This window comes from Syngnathus scovelli, chromosome 15 (genome assembly GCF_024217435.2).
Source record: "Syngnathus scovelli strain Florida chromosome 15, RoL_Ssco_1.2, whole genome shotgun sequence".
NCBI classification, from domain to species: Eukaryota; Metazoa; Chordata; class Actinopteri; order Syngnathiformes; family Syngnathidae; genus Syngnathus; species Syngnathus scovelli.
Genome location: NC_090861.1, coordinates 12,956,256 through 12,978,152, shown reverse-complemented (window position 1 = coordinate 12,978,152; position 21,897 = coordinate 12,956,256). Strand labels below are relative to the sequence as shown.

General features: G+C 46.5%; 1 long non-coding RNA gene across 1 annotated transcript; it reads right to left on the bottom strand.

The window, feature by feature from the left end:
* Window positions 1–10,442: 10,442 nt before the first annotated feature.
* LOC137840986 (uncharacterized) lies at window positions 10,443–12,259 on the bottom strand. The gene is made up of 4 exons (XR_011088253.1): window positions 12,065–12,259; window positions 11,613–11,806; window positions 11,375–11,488; window positions 10,443–11,143 (listed from the first exon to the last, which is right to left on the bottom strand). It is a non-coding gene; the product is annotated as an uncharacterized lncRNA (long non-coding RNA).
* Window positions 12,260–21,897: the final 9,638 nt, after the last annotated feature.

Here is a 21,897-nt window from a genome sequence, read left to right as displayed (position 1 = left end):
GATTTGCTGCAATTCCAAATTTCCAAAGTGAATGAAGGAATGAAGTCGTTTAAATTATGATTTTGTATAAATACTAGGCATAGACACAAAATCTACGGCACAAAACGGGCAGACTTTACTTGTTTGAAGAGGACTGGTTGCAAGACAGACTTTTCTGATTTATTTAATGGGAAGAAGACTTATTTAGTTTATTTAATCTCTTTTTGTTGCCTGGCAAAATTGGATTTGCTGAAATTGTATTTTGCCAAATCTTGACTTGAGACTTGATAGGAAGTATTAAACGCTCAGTTAAATCGATACAAGTTGGTAATAAGAGCGAGTAATGTTGGTTGAAGCGATGAATGAAGGTTAAAAGCAATTTAAATTATGACTTTGTATAAATACTAGATATTAACAGAACATCTACTGCGCAAAATGGGCAGAGTTTACTTGTTTGAGAAGGAGTGGCTTATTTAAGTCTAAGATTTATTTAATCTGTTTGTTCCCAGGCAAAATTGGATGTGATGCAATTCCAAATTTCACCACATGATGGTGCCAAATTTTGACTTCATAGGACATATTCAACACTTAACTATTATGTTCAAGGTAATCAGATTTGTTTATTATTCTAATGGCCTTTTCAAAACTATTCTGGATTACTACTTTGGATCTATTCTACATTACTTGGCAACAACATACTCTGTAACAGATTAGGCAGTATAATCACATATGTTAACTTGAGAGTGCCCACACTCAATCTACTTATCGTGATGTGTTAAATCAATTACTGTTAGGCATTATTATTCTGATAATCTACCAAATCTTTGAATTGAAGAATTTGTGATTTAATTAATAGCTTGTTGTTATGTTCAGGGTAATCAGACTTGTATATAATTCTAATGGCCTTCTTTTGAAAACTATTCTGAATTACAACTTTGGATCTTATATTACTTTGCAACAATATACTCGGTGACAGATTAGGCAGTATAATCACATATGTTAACTTCAGTGCCCACACTGTATTTATTTATGGTTATTTGTTAAATCAAGTACTGTTAGACATGAAATAGGAAGTGTTTAACATAAATGTTATGGCTACTCACCGTTGTAGCTCGCTCCTGGTCAATGATACGAGCCTTTTCTTGCAGTGGAAAACTTGCAGCCAACAAACACCGTGGAACCTAAAGGAATGAAATTAAACATTAACATTTCGCCTGGACCAATATTCACACGTACAACGCAACGCGGCTACACTTCTGCTAGCGCCTCAGCTACACGTTGCTATTACAAACGTAAATCTCTTTAAACACAATGAGTGTTACTTACCGTGTACGCTGTAGGCGGTCCAGTTGCAAGCAGAAAATAAAGATATTTCTGTTGATATTCGTCGTTGCTCAGTGGCTCACGGCCATCGCGCCAACAGATTTGAATTTTGGTGGAAGTTCAGCCAATTACGTCATATCCGCGGCACATGACTGCGACGTAATACCCGCTTATCTGAAACGGCAGTTAAAAGTAGAGTTACATCAAGTTTTCTTTTTTAATCAACGCAATCATTTACAACCGTTGACCAGAAAGAATCGTCGAAATTCGACGTTCCCCCCAAACGCCACACTCACTCGCTTTTCAGGGCAACAAAAGTACTTTAAAAACGATTAGTTGTACTTACCGTGTACGCTCTGGACGGTCCAGTTGCAAGCAGAAAATAAAAATATTTCTCTTGTTAGTCGTATGTTACCATCCGCTGTGTCTTTGTCAACATCGCCATTTTCCTACTTCCTGTTGCGAGCCACGCCCACGGATTTAAATTTTGGCGGAAGTTCCGCCCATTGGCGTAGTTTTCGCGTATAGCAAATCCGATTGGTTGGGAAGGGGGCGCGGTTATGCAGCCGAGGGGTCCTGTGATCGGTGGGATGTAAAGTAGGCGTCGACGTCACGTCCGCGTCACGTGACCACGACGTGGCAGACGTCATATAGCAACCGCTGTTTTGTTTAGTAGACTTACAGTTGTTATGCATTGACATAATGGCGCACACTCCAAATAGATTTAAATAAATTAAATAATTCTTCTGCCCACTCCCTTTTAAACAAGTTAACTCTCCCCGCGGATTTGAATTCCGGCGGAAGTTCTTACAGTTGTTATGCGTTGACATAATGGCGCACTGGTTAGCATGTCCACCTCTTAAGCATGATGTTGCGGGTTCGACGCCTGATCGATGTTAGCATGGAGTGAGCTGAAGTGCATGGCGCTGAAGATTTGAATCTTTGAAATGCGCTGAGGTCTGACGTATCAGGCAGAATGGTTTGCCATCACGTTCAACAAAAAATAGAAACTTTCCCACTCTGATAAAAACGTCCTGTGTTCATCTACATATTTTCGTTTTGCTGTTGTCATGTAACATGGGGGTAGAGATGGTCCAAAGGGTAGAATATGGATTGTTCACAGGGATAAATTGACAGAGCTGAAATTCCAAATTTGTCCAAAAGATGGCGCCAGACCAAAACATGAGACCAAAAGAGGGGCCAGAATAAGCTAGACCAGTTAAAATAGAAAAGAGGAACACGGTGTCAGAGTGTAAGTCACGCATGGAGGCACAAATGAAAGTTTTATTATGTGTTTTTTATTTTTTGATTTCTTTGCTTGGCTAAAAATGTATTCTGTAACCGCTTTAAGCAATATTATTTGTCAATTCGATCAAGGGACCCGTCACTGAGAATAGTGGCGTGACATAAATTGTTTGGAGAAGCACAAATGAAATGTTTATTATGTGATTTTAATTTTTTGATTTTTTTGCTTGGCTAAAAATGTACTCTGTAACCGCTTTAAGCAATATTATTTGTCAATTCGATCAAGGGACCCGTCACTGAGAATAGTGGCGTGACATAAATTGTTTGGAGAAGCACAAATGAAATGTTTATTATGTGATTTTAATTTTTTGATTTTTTTGCTTGGCTAAAAATGTACTCTGTAACCGCTTTAAAGCAATATTATTTGTCAATTCGATCAATTCATGTAACAGAAAGTAGGTCAAAGGTGAAAAGGGGAAGTGAAAGGTTTTACCACTAGCTGTGCATTTGGTGGAAAGTACTGCGTGGTCAGGGCGGAAACAGCTGCTAAAGGCCACAGAAAACAAAGCGTGGGAATGCTGGCCAGTCCCTCCATAGGCGTGGGAATGCTGGCCAGTCCCTTCTATAGGCGTGGGAGAACTGGGCAGTCTTACCCTATAGGGAAAGTACAGGAGGAAAGAAAGGGGAGGGGGGGAGACGGAGAGGTCTATAAAAGGTCCTGCTGGAGTAGCTTCAGGGCTTTTTTCCCCCAAAAGAGCGCTTATACGTGAAGAGGCCCGGAGGAGTTTCAAGATTTTTTCCAAAGTCCCGAAGATCTTTGTGTGAGACGCAGGATCGCTGGACTGAAATTAACTTGGATTTACTCCCAAAAATTGGACTGGACAACTTTATAGGAGAAATAGGTGAGAGGGATTTATATTTTTTATGTATTTTAGCGAGAGGGGGGAATAGCCATCGGGCCGCCGGATTCCTCATGGCTAGCCTGTTTCTTTAATTTGGATTTAGAAGCAAGATCGAACTGATCACTCGACTTTGCTTTCACCAAAAATAGCACGCAGCTGGTAATTACCGCTTCCCTTTTTTATGAACTGTGTTTTGCAATCGAATTGTTCTGGGATTGAATGATTTTATTAACACGGGTATCAGTGAGTGAAATTGTTCAGTTTCTGGGGTAATTGAGATTTGTAATTCTATTCCATGTTTCTTCAATAAATGTGTTTTGTATATTACTTACTTCGTTGTACGCGGATTTGTACTGAATATGCAACCGATGGTTTGGGGCCGATTTAAATAAAATAAATCAACGGAAGTGTTTAAATCGGATTATTATTTTGTGTAGAACGGAAAGTTATTTGACTATTTGAAAGGCTCAGGCTCGCTTCCCCTTTTTTGACGGCGGAAGTGTCTAAATCGGATTATTATTTTGTGTAGAACGAAAAGTTATTTAACTATTTGAAAGGCTCAGGCCCGCTTCCCCTTTTCGACGGGCCGCGTAAAAAGTAACTCTGAGCCAGTTGGAGAATTAAATAACTTTCGTAAATATTCAAAGGAGGAGTGGATTTCGTTAGAAGTGAATTGTTGGAAATTTACTTCTTCTAAATAAATTAACGACGACGGTTGAAATAAATCAGTGGAGTTGGAGGAGAATAAAAATATTTCGATTGTCCGTCGGGCGCGGCTCAGTTCCCCTTTTCGACGGGCCGCGTAAAAAGTAACTCTGAGCCAGTTGGAGAATTAAATAACTTTCGTAAATATTCAAAGGAGGAGTGGATTTCGTTAGAAGTGAATTGTTGGAAATTTACTTCTTCTAAATAAATTAACGACGACGGTTGAAATAAATCAGTGGAGTTGGAGGAGAATAAAAATATTTCGATTGTCCGTCGGGCGCGGCTCAGTTCCCCTTTTCGACGGGCCGCGTAAAAAGTAACTCTGAGCCAGTTGGAGAATTAAATAACCTTCGTAAATATTTAAGGGAGGAGTGGATTTCGTTAGAAGTGAATTGTTGGAAATTTACTTCTTCTAAATAAATTAACGACGACGGTTGAAATAAATCAGTGGAGTTGGAGGAGAATAAAAATATTTCGATTGTCCGTCGGGCGCGGCTCAGTTCCCCTTTTCGACGGGCCGCGTAAAAAGTAACTCTGAGCAAGTTAGAGAATTAAATATTTTCGTAAATATTTAACGGAAGAGTTGAGTTCGTTGAAAGTGAATTCGGTTGAGAATTTACTTCCCTTAAATAACATAACGACGATGATTAAAATAAATCAGTGAAGTTGGTGGAGGATAAAAATATTTCGATTGTCCGTCGGGCGCGGCCCAGTTCCCCTTTAGTTGTCGGGCCGCGTCAAAAGTTAAATAGGACACGATCAAAAAATAGACTTGCCTTCCAAATTAATTATTGGGCAAATCTAAAGACAGCACGACATTTTTATTCGGTTTAAGAAAGTCGCTATTCTCTTCGAAGCAATTAAGTGGGGTGAAGAACTCCGACGGTCAAGTGCTAGATCTACGTATACGAAGTTAGAATTAATAATATAAAGGGCATTAATTTTCTTCTTAAATGCTATTATTGTCACACTTTTATTAATTCGATTCTCTTTCGAATAAAAAAGTTGGTCGGCTCGCTGCATGAGCGACCAAGTGGAACGGACCCATATCAACATTTACTTCGGCAAAACTAGTGCTTGGGTGCGCTATACAAACGAATCCCTGAGGTCTTAACAAAGACATCTAAAAAATATCCGTAACGAATAAGAACTTCAAACATTAGCGGGGAGCCATCAATACGATGCGGTCACTTCGAAGTCCTGCCTCGAATTGAGTTACTCGGCACGCGCTTCGGGTGACTTGAGAGGGATTGGCGTCGTACAGAAATTAGATTGATTCCGGAGGAGTTAATTTAACTCAGGTGGTTAGATTACGGACGAATCTCCGAACCCGGCTAAAACAAACCCGTTACTGGGAAGCCGGGGGGCACCTGATTGCAAGAGGTGCGTTTGACACTGTGCATCTTTTCCCTGCCATTTCGAGAGCCCAATTGACACTAATAGTTTACTGGAATGTGTTTGCCCATCCTACTTTGCGGAATTTCACCACATGCGCTTTTGACGAAAATACTAAATTGAACTCAAGTGAAGCCAACACGCACAACCCCCCCCCCCCCCACACACACACACACACACACACACCTACACACACACACACACACAAGTGTTGATATGAACATAAAAGAGCCGCATGCGGTTCGGGAGTTGCGGCTTGGCCAAACCTGTACTATACAACTTTATTTGTGTAAAATTTTCACAACAGCTGTCACACAAACAAAGCGGGAAAAACCGAAGACGTGCGTGTTCCGCCCACGCTGGATTTATTTGCACCTTTGAAAAGACACCGTATTGCCGCAGATGTGGCAAAGAGTACTTTTGGGCATCTGAGACGGAAGGATGTCCAAAGCATCACGTCACCTGCTCTGGTAGGAATGGTGGTGGGACGTTGAGGTCAACCGCTTTGGGGTTGGCTGAATCTTTGGTCGCAGGATGCCACACACTTGAAGACAGAAGCAGAAAAGCAGAGCTAAATGCAAAATGTACTCACCGGTGACTCCAATTTTTTCCCCCCCTGAAGAAATGGATGGACGGGTGGCCCCGGCTGGCCGGTGGGACTCTTGTTATTCTGACCCTTTTTAGTGCGCGTTTGGGGCAACAACCGTTTTTTGTGGCGCTCTCTTCTGGTTCAAGAGTGCCCTGCATGTGAATTTGCCTTTCCTGCCTTCTGATTGGATGAGCGCCGGTGTGACGCGGTGCCTCTGTCACCGTGGCGGGGGGTATACGTCGGCATCGGAGCGTCTGCCAACGTCTGAGACCGGCTGGCAGTGTATCGGAGGTGTCGAGTGCGGTGCCGCTGGAGCTCACTCACCAGCTGGTGTTAGGGCCACAGAATGAAGGCCAAGGAGAAGACTAGAAAGAGAAACAGAAACTTCTCCTCCAATTGTTTGATTTGTCTCTTCTGAGCTTCGATGAATTCTTTCAGCTCTTTGTTCCTCTAGGACGGACAAATGGAAAGTAGCCTTCAAAAGCCAGTAAGCGTGCAAGTAAGTGCCGGGCTGGCTTTGGGCCCTTACCTGTTGCGCGCTGTGCAGCAGATCCATTCTCTCTTGGAGGATGCAAGCGTCGCGCTCCCTCAACTCCCACATCAGGGCTCGCTTCCATTGGTCCACGGCGCTCCTAAGCTCTTGTCTCTGATCCGCCGTCAGCACGTCATTCACGCCAGCGTGGCTGGCTTTTTCGCCGTCCGTGGCGGGGCAGTCCCTCTGCGGTAGCGCCTCGTACAACATGGCCTCCAGCTCCATGATCCTCTGGGCCGCAATCCTCGTCCATCAGTAGTCCGGCGGGAGATTTGAGGGCGGCTTACCTTATGAGCCTGGTCCATGGAACGCTTCCTGAAGTCCAACTCTTCATCCAGGTAGCCCTTCTGGTTGCAGAACATATCCTAGCACAGCTCAAGGTCAGAATTGTTGGGGCACATTGCCCCGAGTTCCCCTTGGCTGATGTCGCGTGTCTGTCTACCTTCTCACTTTCAATGTCCAACATCTTCTGTTGAAGTGCTGACTTGGTCACTTTGATGTATTCTAACCACTGAGGAAAGGCTGCTGTCACATAAGCAGAATGCGAGAGCGTGCGTGGACGTGCGCGTTACCTTCTCGGCTAGGGTGGGAAGGGTCCTGGCGTGAATCACGACCACCTGCTCCTCGTTGGTGAGATTCTGCAAGAGCCCAAAGGCACAGCGTCAACAAGGTTCTTTCAGCGCAAAGCCTTCCAAAAGTCACATTTGAGCCGCCGAGTCTCGTGGAGTGCGAACATAAGGAGTTCGACATACACTTACGGCGTTATCGCCCAGGATGTCCAGCTTCTTCATCAGATCACTGATGACGATGTCCTGGGGAAAGGCGCAAGGAGCAATGTAAGGTGTTCTGGGACCTCAGGTTAAGGTTAGGGTTGCGAGGGACGCCTTACGTACGCTCACGCCGTCGGCCTCGCAGTAGATCTGCAAAGGGCTGAGGCCGTCTGGGAAACGGACTTGCAGAAACTTCAAGACGGGGGAGCGCCACTCCCTCTCCTGAAAGGCAGAGGCATGCATCCGTCCGTCCGTCCGTCCGTCCGTCCGTCCGTCACATCTCTGGCCTCAAAACGCTTGTGCGAGTCTTCCCACCTCCAGCTCCAGGATGCGGAACTCAAGCAGTTCGTTTTGGTCTCGGATATCCTGGATGTGCTCTTTCAGACGCGCTTCTTCCGCCTCCATCCGCCTGACCTGAAAAGACAGTCAGACCTCATCTGCGGGGCTTCCGGACGGGTGTGACGCCAAGCGACTCCGCCCAGCGCCTTTCTTTCCGTCACCTTTTCGGCCAACTGCTGATTGCTCTGACGCAGCAGCTGCTTCTCCTCCACCCACTTGACATTCTAGAAGAGACAAACGCGTGGACAGCTTTGGAATGTTGTGTCATTTTCATCCACAAATTCTTTGGTTGACTGGAAAATGACATTTGCTTTTCTCCACATTTTCCCAGCCACGTTCATAGGGGGTTGGTCCAGTAATGCCAGACGAATGAGTGACTGAAGAATGTAGCTATTTTGTCTGAGAAAAAGGTGTGCTCATTGATAAGCTTACCTGTCCTTGTTGCTTCAGCGCTGACTCCAGATCTGCTACTCTGCTTTGATAGTGACCCATTTCTACTGTCATGTAACATGGGGGGAAGAGATGGTGCAAATGGTAAAATATGGATTGTTCACAGGAATAAATTGGCAGAGCTGAAATTCCAAATTTGTCCAAAAGATGGCGCCAGACCAAAACATGAGACCAAAAAAGGGGCCAAAATAAGCTAAGCAAGTTAAAATAGAAATAAAACAGGAACACGGTGTCGGATTGTGAGTCACGCATGGACGCACAAATGTGATTTTTACTTTTTGATTTCTTTGCTTGGCTAAAAATGTATTCTGTAACAGCTTAAAGCAATATTGTTAGTCAATTCGATCAAGGGACCCGTCACTATGAGAATAGTGGCGTGACATAAATTGTTTGGAGAAGCACAAATGTGATTTTTACTTCTTGATTTCTTTGCTTGGCTAAAAATTGATTCCCTCTTTCATGAACTGTGTTTTGCAATCGAATTGTTCTGGGATTGAATGATTTTATTAACACGGGTATCAGTGGGTGAAATTGTTCGGTTTCTGGAGTGATTAAGATTTGTAATTCTATTTCATGTTTCTTCAATAAATGTGTTGTGTATATTCATCTACTTTGTTGTGCGCTGATTTGTACTGAATGTACAATCGATGGTTCGGGGTTGATTTGACAATTTGATTAATGTGCGGGGGGTTATTATGGTATAACATAGGACCGTAATAAATAAAAGTAACATCAGACAATTTTAGAGAATTGAATAACTTTCGTAGTTATTTGAGACACGAGTGAATTTCAATCCGTTTGAAAGTTTGCTTCGTCTGAATAAATTAACGGAAGTGTTTGAATCGGATTATCGGTTTGGTGTAGAACTGAAAGTAATTTAATTATTTGAAGGGCGCAGGCCCGTTTCCCCTTTTGACGGGCCGCGTAAAAAGTAACTCCGAACATGTTAGAGAATTAAATAACTTTCGTAGATATTTAAGGGAAGAGTGATTATTGAAAGAGGTGCGTTTGACACTACCATCAGCTTTTCTCTGGTCTGAAAGGAGGAGGAGGAAGGCTCCTCCTCCTCCTTTCAGACCAGAGAACACCCGAGGCTGGGTGAGAACGGGGAGGCTGCGACCCGGCCGGGGGTTGCGGGAAGGGGCGCCACCTTGATCTCCTTCTCGGCGTCGTAGTCCCCTCCGCTGGTCTGGGCTAGCAGAGCGTAGGCTCGTTGCAGCGCTTGATATTCTTGCGTCAGCTGGCGGTAGCGAAGCTCCGCCTCCTCATGCACACACCAATGCAACACAACACTAGTACCAGAATCAGTCAGACCGGCGACAAAGCACCCGCGACGCAAAGACGAGTCCGATTCCAGGCTGAAGAGGAATGTTTGGCGCCAATACGCTGGCAGAAATGGCGGGCTACCTCTTCGGGTTCCGTGTCGGGGGTTCTGTCGGTGTGAAAAGACAAGGACGATCCGTCCGAGTCCACCAACACGTCTTCGTCGTAGCCGTAAAATGTTTCGATGACCTGCTTCCGCGCACATCTCTCTGAACAAACTGAAGCGACACCTCACGATGAATCGACGAGAGGAACGATAGCGAGAAAAAGGCCATTTCATCTTGCGCAACACCAAGCAGCCGCAAACAAACAGACTCACCTTGCAGGACCTCACGCTTTGTTCCTCCTCAGAGATTCTCGACGTCGGTATCGTAGCAGCAAATCTCTCTCCTGTCGACACAAATAATCCGCCTTTGAGATTCTTTGGATGCAAAGGGAACGAACGGCTCCGGCGCAGAAACAAACGCGACTCACGATGACATTTCTGACATGAGCTCCTGTCTCCAGAGCCTGAAAAACCCGTCACCGGCGATGATTGGAGGGACGCTCGTCTTTTCCAAAAGTGACAACTACAGGGTGTGTCAGGGTTTTCCAGATTATCTTTATCGTATGATTATGTTGCTTTGACTTTGACTGCAACCTGTAATAAATAATATTATTTATCCCTTATTTATCCCTATCGCTTATCCCTTCCTACACAAAGTCGTAAAACATCCCTTGCTATGTTTTGACTAGAGGTCAAGGGCTTTCTCTATTCAATCCACTCTTACACCCACCCTGTTTCTCTTAATAAAAATGCTCGTGCGGGAGCCGAGAGTCAGACTTCATTCGTACAACGGATGGACTCTCCACCTGCAGGTGTCCAAAAGAACTTACTTGTCTCCCGTGTGGTTCTTGCAAAATAAGTTGGAGCGAGCGCAACTCTAACAGGGTGCATTTTGCCACTAGCTGCCTACGGACAATGACGTCGCGCTCGCGGCTCATGGTTGACGGGCTGAGCAGCCGGGCGAGTCCGTCGTTTTCAGCGCACAGCGAGTGGCAAAGGCGCTGACAAAACGGGAGCTTTGAGCTGCTGAAAACGGCAAAACAAGTCTAAAGCGTGTTCAAACGCGTGCGCACAATGCTCCTGCTTGAAAGGTCGGAGTTTAAGGGGCCAATTTTTTGGATGGCGGCCGCCGGCCAAGCTTTGGACGGAAAAGGTTTCCTGGCGACAGCGAGCGAGCGCGGCGCTGCCGTACGTGCACCGAGTCACCTGCCTGAAGACCTTGGACAAGTCGTCGATGATGTGCCGCTGCTCCACAACTTGAAGGAACTCCATTTCACCGTCCTGCTGGCCGCAACCGCGCTCCAGGTCATTGAGCGAACTAGGCCTTCTCTGTGGAACACAAATGCAGTGGACTCTGTTGGCACGCCGCCGTTGTCCGCGTCGACTTACCAAGCTTGCCATCTCCTCGTTCTCCTGGGTGACAAAGCGCACTTTGTTTTCAAGGCGACACAGCACCAGTGAGAGTTCTTCATTCTTCCTGCTCAGGCGTTTGTTTTTGTACAGGAGTGGCAGAAACTGGCTTTCTGTTTCTCTCAGTCGCTTAAGCTGCAAGCATGAAGTGCGGGATGCGAAAGACGCACAACACGCGGGCCAGAACGTATCCATTCCTTTTGCATCGGTTTGAACGGAATCGTGGCTTTGGCTCCCAATAAAAGACATCTACCAGGCAACCGACTCGCCGCGCCGCTCAACTAATAAGCAAGCGCAATGGGTGCCTCGCTGGATGGCGCGCTTCAAACGTAGCGCAAACCTTCAAGCGTGCCGTCAATAAATTACCAGTTCATTGCGCTCTTCAGAAAGCAGGGCGTTTCGATCCTCCAGTTTCCTGATGACTGCGCTGAGCTCAGCGATTTTCAGATGAAACCTTCGCGTGTCCCGATCCTCCTGAGACTGAAAACGCCCCGCAACACACACACACAACCACTCGTTCAAAGTTCAAAACTGTTTTTGTGCTACCTTCCTCCAGCAACGAACTAAGTCATGCGTACTGCAAGTGTGTGATGAGGTGGCTTACGCTATGAAGAGGATTGCTAGTAGTGCCGTTGACCCCACTTCCAGGGTAGTTTAGGCCCGCCCTTTGGGAATCCCTCAGGGCAGCGATCTGCTGCTCGGCAGCCTGAGTCTGCAGCTGAAGGCGGTGGACGTGGCCGGCCCCAGGGATTTATCCAAAACACTAACCGCTCTGTCTTTCAGCTTGATCTCATCCATCTGGATGTACAAACGGGGAGCGCTCAGGCAGGCGGGCAAACTCATTTGCCAGAATTGTGACAAAAACAAAGAGAGCAACCGGCCAATTTTTATCTTGAATCAACTAGAACACCATTGCTGTGACAAAAGCGAAGCGAGCAACCGGACGTTTTCTTCTTGTGAAATAGAATAGAATAGAATGCCTTAGGTGTCATTGCACTGCAGGTATACAACGAAATTGGGAACATAGCCACGCACCGCGCATCTGATCAGTCCTACCAGTCGGCGGATCTCCCTCTCGCAGTCTCTCTTGGTTCGGCTCAGCTCCTCCCGATGCTGGTGATGAGCCGATCGGAGCTCGGCCGCTCGGGACTGCCAGGCCTGCTGGGCCGCTGCCAGGGCTTCTTCCGCGCTCCTGGTGGAGGCGACACCGCTCGGTCTCCCGACACCGCCGCGTCTCCTCCACTTCCGCCAGCAAAGCGCCCCCGCTCCTCACCTGAGCAGACATTGCGCCACATCGGGCCGTTGAGACCGCAACGGAGCGCCGCGACGCTTACTGAGGACAAGCTACACAATACGGTAGCGGCCGCATCGGAGCCCGACGTGGCGTGCGGATAGTCAGACACGGATTGAGCGGATCACCTTGTCCATGGAGCCGTCCCTCAGGCTGAGGACCAAGGCATTCAGTCGCTGGATCTCTCCATCTTTGATTTTGATCACTCTCATCAGCTCCATTTCATGCTGCCGCAGTAATGTTTCCCTGGTAACGGCTAACTCTTTCTGCTTCTCCTCATGGAGTTTGCTTTTGAGTTCCGTCATGGCGGCGGTGGCACGGTGGTGCTCCGCCCGCAGGTCCTGACTTCTCTCTCTCTCCAGACAGCTGACCTGACATGACTTAGACAAACTTTATTGTCATCTTGTCTGCACATGGTGCATACAAAACGAAATTTCGTTGCACACGGCTTACAACAAAGTAGTGATATTGCAGTTGAATAGAAGTAACATATCCTATGAAAATATATATATACATATACTGTATATATATATATATTACAAATAAGTATAAAGTGCAGCAGTGCTAATTATGCAATAGTGCAAGTAGGCAAAACAGTATTCAAGAGTGTGCAGAGGAATGCTAAACCATGTATTAAACTTCTATTTAAAGGGTTTACACAAGTTCAGTAAAGTTGGTAGTGCGAGATAGTGCAAGATAGAGGTCCGTAGTGTCATAAAGTACAGTTCTGTGAATGTGTGATGCAGAGTTCAGTTTAGAGCTCAACAGTTCTAATGTTCAACAGTCTGATGACAGCAGGGAAAAAGCTGTTGCAGAACCTGGTGGACCTGCAGCGGATTGTGCGAAACCTCTTCCCAGAGGGCAGCAGGGAGAACAGTCCATGGTGGGGGTGTGATGGGTCATTGATGATGTTACGGGCACGGGACATGCAGCGCTGAGATGAAATGTCCTGAATGGAGGGAAGAGGAGCCCCTATGATCCTCTCTGCTGTCCTCACCACTCTCCTCACGTTCTTCCAATCGGAGGCGGTGCAGCCTCCACACCACACAGAGAGTCAGCTTGTCAGAATGCTCTCTATGGTGCTCCTGTAGAACGTCCTCATGATGGGTGGGGGCAGGTGGGCTCTCCTCATCCTCCGCAGGAAGTACAAGCGCTTCTGTGCCCTCTTGATCAGTGCCGTAGTGTTCATAGTCCAGGTGAGGTCTTCTGTGATGTGGACCCCCAGGAATTTGGTGCTGCTGACCACCTCCACAGCTGAGCTGTTGATGATCAGTGGAGCGTGGTGAGGCTGGTTTTTTCTGAAGTCGACGATGATCTCCTTCATCTTCTCCACATTCAGGATCAGGCTGTTGTCTCTGCACCAGCCCACCAGCTGCTCCACCTCCTCTCTGTAGTCCAGGTCGTTGTTGTCTCTGATGAGCCCCACCGCCGTTGTGTCGTCTGCGAACTTCACGATGTGATTGGTGGTGAACCTGGGGACGCAGTCGTGTGTCATCAGGGTGAACAGCAGGGGGCTCAGGACGCAGCCCTGAGGGGAGCCTGTGCTGAGGGTGATGACATCAGAGGTGTTCTGTCCGACCCGGACTGACTGAGGTCTGTTGGTGAGGAAGTCTAGCAGCCAGTTGCGAAGGGGGGTGTTGAAGCCCAGGTGTTCCAATTTTCCTACTAGATGCTGTGGGATGATGGTGTTAAACGCTGAGCTGAAGTCCAGGAACAGCATCCGAACATGGGTGTTCTTCTCCTCCAGGTGAGCCAGGCTCAGGTGAAGAACGGAGGAGATGGCGTCCTGAGTGGAGCGGTTTTGCCGGTCGGCAAACTGGAACGGGTCAAATAATGGGGGGAGTCTGGAAACGATGTGATCTTTAAGCAGCCTTTCGAAGCACTTCATCATGACCGGAGTCAGTGCAACAGGCCGGTAATCATTAAATGAGGTGATTTGAGGTTTCTTCGGCACCGGAATGATGGAGGCAGTCTTAAAGCACGCTGGCACTGTGGCTTGGCCCAGCGAGGTGTTAAAAATGTCTGTGATGACCCCAGCCAGCTGACTTGCACATTCCCTGAACACACGCCCAGGAATGTTGTCGGGGCCAGGGGCCTTACGGGGGTTGACTCTCCTCAGGGTCTTCAACACATCGGCGGAGTCAAGGCAGAGTACCTCCTCTTCCTGATGGGGGACAGTTTTAACTGCTGGAGTGCCGTTTAGTGCCTCGAACCTCCCAAAGAAGTTATTTAGACCATTTAGAAAGTCAGAATCAACTTCACCCACCGGGGGGGGAGGGTGAGTTGTCGTCTGTAATCGCCCGTATGCCTTGCCACATACTCCTGGTGTTGTTGGCGTCGTGGAAACGATCCTGAATTTTTCGACTGTGGTCTCGCTTCGCTACCCTGATGGCACGGTTCAAGTTGGCTCTCGCTGTCCTCAGTGTCTCCTTGTCGCCAGACTTGAAGGCAGAGTTCCGCGCTCGTAGCGTTTGACGTACCTCCTCAGTCATCCAGGGTCGTTGGTTGCCCCGGGTGATGATATTCTTAGTGGTGCTGACGTCCTCGGTGCATTTGTTGACGTAGGCTGACACAGTCATGGCACACGCATGTCAAATCTACATCGGGGAAACTGGGAGGGAGGGAGGGAGGGAGGGAGGGAGGGCAGGAGGGAGGCAAGCAGGGAGGCAGGCAGGCAGGGAGGCAGGCAGGGAGGCAGGCAGGGAAGCAGGCAGGGAGGAAGGCAGTGTCTGTCGAGGTTTTCACCTTGTTCTTCTCCTGCTGAAGTTCTAACTGGACGTCCATCAGTTTGGCTCTCAGCTCGTCATTGGCGGCCTGAAAGGCGTCCGTTCGCTCCGCCTTGACTCGCCCTGCCGGAGCTCGTTTGGACATCTCTTACTCGAGTCTCGCCCGGTCGTCAGTCAGAGATCACAACATTTGTACCTGGAGAGCACAAACGCAGCGCTGTTTTCCACTGGCTTCGGACTCAACTTCAATCGGTACCGTAACGTACAACGTCATAAACATAGATCTAGCTTGACTTATTCATTGAATAAATGCATTTGGTTCTTCAAAACTGCATCACGCAACATAGCGTGACCGAGACGGCCGTTATCCACCTGCGTGAAGTTATTTGGTGAAATGAATGAGATGTTTAAGACACCATCGTTCTGTCTCTATGTAGATGAAGGGAAATAATCGATTGCTGAAGGTCCAAAGGTGTTGTGATAAACAAATAAACATATTAGTGACATATTTGTGATAAACATATTAGGCAGGATAATCACATATGTTAACTTGACTGCCCACACTGTATTTATTTATGGTTATTTGTTAAATCGAGTACTGTTAGACATGAAACAGGAAGTGTTTAACATAAATGGACGACGAAAGGGGTACTCACCATTGTAGCTCCTGCTGGTCAATGATACGAGCCTCTTCTTGCAGTGGAAAACATACAGCCAACAAACACCGTGGAACCTAAAGGAAGGAAATTAAACATTAACATTTAGCCTCAACCAACATTCACAGATACAACGCAACGCAAACTACACAAACATAAATCTTTTTAAACACAATGAGTTGTACTTACCGTGTACGCTCTAGACGGTCCACTTGCAAGCAGAAAATAAAGATATTTCTGTTGATAATCGTCGTGTTTGTATCCGTTGTCTCGCTCAAGGCCATTGCGCCCACAGATTTGAATTTTGGCCAGAGTTCAGCCTATTGACGTCATTTCCGCGGTGTAATACCCGCATATCTGAAACGGCAAAGTTAAGAGTAGAGTTAAATAAAGTTTTTAATCAACGCAATAATTTACAAACGTTGACCAGTCGAAATAATCGTCGAAATTTGGCGTCTGTGGCTGGAAGCAGACGCCGAGTTCGACGTTCCTCCCAAATGCCACACTGCCTCGCTTTTCAGGCCAACAAAAAAACATATTTTTCAAAACAATGAGTTGTAATTACCTTGTACGCTCTAGACGGTCAAGTTGCAAGCTGAAAACAAAAATATTTGTCTCGTTAGTCGTCGTGTTACTAACCGCTGTGTCTTGTTTGCCAGCATTGCCGCTTTCCTACTTCCTGTTGCAAGCCACGCCCACGGATTATAATTTTGCCATGAGTTCCGCCTATTGACGTCATGTCCGCGTCGCATGACTGCGACGTAATATTATCTAAAACTGTTTGTGCGGCATGTTGTTGTTCTGTGCGGTATTGTGTTATTCTGTGCGGCGTCGTGTTGTTCAGTGCGGCGTCGTGTTGTTCAGTGCAGCATGGTGTTGTTCAGTGCGGACTGGTGTTGTTCAGTGCGGCATGGTGTTGTTCAGTGCGGCATGGTGTTGTTAAGTGCGGCATGGTGTTGTTCAGTGCGGCGTAATGTTGTTCAGTGGGGCATGGTGTTGTTCAGTGCGGCATGGTGTTGTTCAGTGCGGCATGGTGTTGTTCAGTGCGGCATGGTGTTGTTCAGTGCGGCATGGTGCTGTTCAGTGCGGCATGGTGTTGTTCAGTGCGGCATGGTGTTGTTCAGTGCGGCATGGTGTTGTTCAGTGCGGCATGGTGTTGTTCAGTGCGGCATGGTGTTGTTCAGTGCGGCATGGTGTTGTTCAGTGCGGCATGGTGTTTTTCAGTGCGGCATAATGTTGTTCAGTGCGGCATAATGTTGTTCAGTGCGGCATAATGTTGTTCAGTGCGGCATAATGTTGTTCAGTGCGGCATAATGTTGTTCAGTGCGGCATAATGTTGTTCAGTGCGGGATGGTGTTGTTCAGTGCGGCATGGTGTTGTTCAGTGCGGCATGGTGTTGTTCAGTGCGGCATGGTGTTGTTCAGTGCGGCATGGTGTTGTTCAGTGCGGCATGGTGTTGTTCAGTGCGGCATGGTGTTGTTCAGTGCGGGATGGTGTTGTTCAGTGCGGGATGGTGTTGTTCAGTGCGGCATGGTGTTCAGTGCGGCATAATGTTGTTCAGTGCGGCATAATGTTGTTCAGTGCGGCATGGTGTTGTTCAGTGCGGCATAATGTTGTTCAGTGCGGCATAATGTTGTTCAGTGCTTTATAATGTTGTTCAGTGCTGCATGGTGTTGTTCAGTGCTGCATGGTGTTGTTCAGTGCGGGATGGTGTTGTTCAGTGCGGCATGGTGTTGTTCAGTGCGGCATGGTGTTGTTCAGTGCGGCATGGTGTTGTTCAGTGCGGCATGGTGTTGTTCAGTGCGGCATGGTGTTGTTCAGTGCGGCATGGTGTTGTTCAGTGCGGCATGGTGTTGTTCAGTGCGGCATGGTGTTGTTCAGTGCGGCATGGTGTTGTTCAGTGCGGCATGGTGTAGTTCAGTGCGGCATGGTGTTGTTCAGTGCGGGATGGTGTTGTTCAGTGCGGCATGGTGTTGTTCAGTGCGGCATGGTGTTGTTCAGTACGACATGATGTTGTTCAGTGCGGCATAATGTTGTTCAGTGCGGCATAATGTTGTTCAGTGCGGCATGGTGTTGTTTAGTGCGGGATGGTGTTGTTCAGTGCGGCATGGTGTTGTTCAGTGCGGCATGGTGTTGTTCAGTGCGGCATGGTGTTGTTCAGTGCGGCATGGTGTTGTTCAGTGCGGCATGGTGTTGTTCAGTGCGGCATGGTGTTGTTCAGTGCGGGATGGTGTTGTTCAGTGCGGCATGGTGTTCAGTGCGGCATAATGTTGTTCAGTGCGGCATAATGTTGTTCAGTGCGGCATGGTGTTGTTCAGTGCGGCATAATGTTGTTCAGTGCGGCATAATGTTGTTCAGTGCGGTATATTGTTGTTCAGTGGGGCATAATGTTGTTCAGTGCGGCATGGTGTAGTTCAGTGCGGCATGGTGTAGTTCAGTGCGGCATGGTGTTGTTCAGTGCGGAATGGTGTTGTTCAGTGCGGGATGGTGTTGTTCAGTGCGGGATGGTGTTGTTCAGTGCGGGATGGTGTTGTTCAGTGCGGGATGGTGTTGTTCAGTTTGGCATGGTGTTGTTCAGTGCGGCATGGTGTTGTTCAGTGCGGCATGGTGTTGTTCAGTGCGGGATGGTGTTGTTCAGTGCGGGATGGTGTTGTTCAGTGCGGGATGGTGTTGTTCAGTGCGGGATGGTGTTGTTCAGTGCGGGATGGTGTTGTTCAGTGCGGCATGGTGTTGTTCGGCATGGTGTTGTTCAGTGCGGCATGGTGTTGTTCAGTGCGGCATGGTGTTGTTCAGTGCGGCATGGTGTTGTTCAGTGCGGGATGGTGTTCAGTGCGGGATGGTGTTGTTCAGTGCGGGATGGTGTTGTTCAGTGCGGCATGGTGTTGTTCAGTGCGGCATGGTGTTGTTCAGTGCGGCATAATGTTGTTTAGTGCGGCATAGTGTTGTTCAGTGCGGCATGGTGTTGTTCAGTGCGGCATGGTGTTGTTCAGTGCGGCATGGTGTTGTTCAGTGCGGCATGGTGTTGTTCAGTGCGGCATGGTGTTGTTCAGTGCGGCATGGTGTTGTTCAGTGCGGCATGGTGTTGTTCAGTGCGGCGTCGTGTTGTTCAGTGCAGCATGGTGTTGTTCAGTGCGGAATGGTGTTGTTCAGTGCGGCATGGTGTTGTTCAGTGCGGCATGGTGTTAAGTGCGGCATGGTGTTGTTCAGTGCGGCATGGTGTTGTTCAGTGCGGCATGGTGTTGTTCAGTGCGGCATGGTGTTGTTCAGTGCGGCATGGTGTTGTTCAGTGCGGCATGGTGTTGTTCAGTGCGGCATGGTGTTGTTCAGTGCGGCATGGTGTTGTTCAGTGCGGCATGGTGTTGTTCAGTGCGGCATGGTGTTTTTCAGTGCGGCATAATGTTGTTCAGTGCGGCATAATGTTGTTCAGTGCGGCATAATGTTGTTCAGTGCGGCATAATGTTGTTCAGTGCGGGATGGTGTTGTTCAGTGCGGCATGGTGTTGTTCAGTGCGGCATGGTGTTGTTCAGTGCGGCATGGTGTTGTTCAGTGCGGCATGGTGTTGTTCAGTGCGGCATGGTGTTGTTCAGTGCGGGATGGTGTTGTTCAGTGCGGGATGGTGTTGTTCAGTGCGGGATGGTGTTGTTCAGTGCGGCATGGTGTTCAGTGCGGCATAATGTTGTTCAGTGCGGCATGGTGTTGTTCAGTGCGGCATGGTGTTGTTCAGTGCGGCATAATGTTGTTCAGTGCGGCATAATGTTGTTCAGTGCGGCACCTAGCACCTAGAAGGTAAATAAATAGGAAGGAAGGACTCACCGGTGACGTCGTCGCCCACGTCCAAGCGTTGTACTTTGTATTTTCATCCTTCTGACAGTGGAAAACATATAGCCAACAAACACCGTGGAACCTAAACGAATGAAAGAAAACTATCATTTGGCCACAACCAACATTCACAGATACAACACAATGTGACGTGCGGTGTTGAGGTTAAAGGTTGAGTGAAGGGCCCTCGTTTTAAACTACTTTTTTGAAAAGGAGTGGGAACAAGTAAGACGTATTTAATTTATTTATTGGGAAGTAGTAAGACTTATTAAATGTATTTAATCTACTTTTCTTCCCAGGCAAAATTTGACGTGCTGCAATTCCAAATTTCCAAAGTGAATGAAGGAATGAAATCCTTTAAATTATGATTTTGTATAAATACTAGGCATAAACACAAAATCTACGGCACAAAATGGGCAGACTTTACTTGTTTGAAAAGGACTGGTTACAAGACAGACTTTTTTAATTTATTTAATGGGAAGAAGACTTATTTAGTTTAATTGATCTATTTTTGTTCCCTGGCAAAATTCGATTTGCTGCAATTCCAAATTTCCAAAGTGAATGAAGGAATGAAGTCGTTTAAATTATGATTTTGTATAAATACTAGGCATAGACACAAAATCTACGGCACAAAACGGGCAGACTTTACTTGTTTGAAGAGGACTGGTTGCAAGACAGACTTTTCTGATTTATTTAATGGGAAGAAGACTTATTTAGTTTATTTAATCTCTTTTTGTTGCCTGGCAAAATTGGATTTGCTGAAATTGTATTTTGCCAAATCTTGACTTGAGACCTGATAGGAAGTATTAAACGCTCAGTTAAATCGATACAAGTTGGTAATAAGAGCGAGTAATGTTGGTTGAAGCGATGAATGAAGGTTAAAAGCAATTTAAATTATGACTTTGTATAAATACTAGATATTAACAGAACATCTACTGCGCAAAATGGGCAGAGTTTACTTGTTTGAGAAGGAGTGGCTTATTTAAGTCTAAGATTTATTTAATCTGTTTGTTCCCAGGCAAAATTGGATGTGATGCAATTCCAAATTTCACCACATGATGGTGCCAAATTTTAACTTCATAGGACATATTCAACACTTAACTATTATGTTCAAGGTAATCAGATTTGTTTATTATTCTAATGGCCTTTTCAAAACTATTCTGGATTACTACTTTGGATCTATTCTACATTACTTGGCAACAACATACTCTGTAACAGATTAGGCAGTATAATCACATATGTTAACTTGAGAGTGCCCACACTCAATCTACTTATCGTGATGTGTTAAATCAATTACTGTTAGACATTATTATTCTGATAATCTACCAAATCTTTGAATTGAATAATTTGTGATTTAATTAATAGCTTGTTGTTATGTTCAGGGTAATCAGACTTGTATATAATTCTAATGGCCTTCTTTTGAAAACTATTCTGAATTACAACTTTGGATCTTATATTACTTTGCAACAATATACTCGGTGACAGATTAGGCAGTATAATCACATATGTTAACTTCAGTGCCCACACTGTATTTATTTATGGTTATTTGTTAAATCAAGTACTGTTAGACATGAAATAGGAAGTGTTTAACATAAATGTTATGGCTACTCACCGTTGTAGCTCGCTCCTGGTCAATGATACGAGCCTCTTCTTGCAGTGGAAAACTTGCAGCCAACAAACACCGTGGAACCTAAAGGAATGAAATTAAACATTAACATTTCGCCTGGACCAATATTCACACGTACAACGCAACGCGGCTACACTTCTGCTAGCGCCTCAGCTACACGTTGCTATTACAAACGTAAATCTCTTTAAACACAATGAGTGTTACTTACCGTGTACGCTGTAGACGGTCCAGTTGCAAGCAGAAAATAAAGATATTTCTGTTGATATTCGTCGTTGCTCAGTGGCTCACGGCCATCGCGCCAACAGATTTGAATTTTGGTGGAAGTTCAGCCAATTACGTCATATCCGCGGCACATGACTGCGACGTAATACCCGCTTATCTGAAACGGCAGTTAAAAGTAGAGTTACATCAAGTTTTCTTTTTTAATCAACGCAATCATTTACAACCGTTGACCAGAAAGAATCGTCGAAATTCGACGTTCCCCCCAAACGCCACACTCACTCGCTTTTCAGGGCAACAAAAGTACTTCTTTTTAAAAACGATGAGTTGTACTTACCGTGTACGCTCTGGACGGTCCAGTTGCAAGCAGAAAATAAAAATATTTCTCTCGTTAGTCGTATGTTACCATCCGCTGTGTCTTTGTCAACATCGCCATTTTCCTACTTCCTGTTGCGAGCCACGCCCACGGATTTAAATTCTGGCGGAAGAGCCCGCCCATTGGCGTCGTTTTCGCGTATAGCAAATCCGATTGGTTGGGAAGGGGGCGCAGT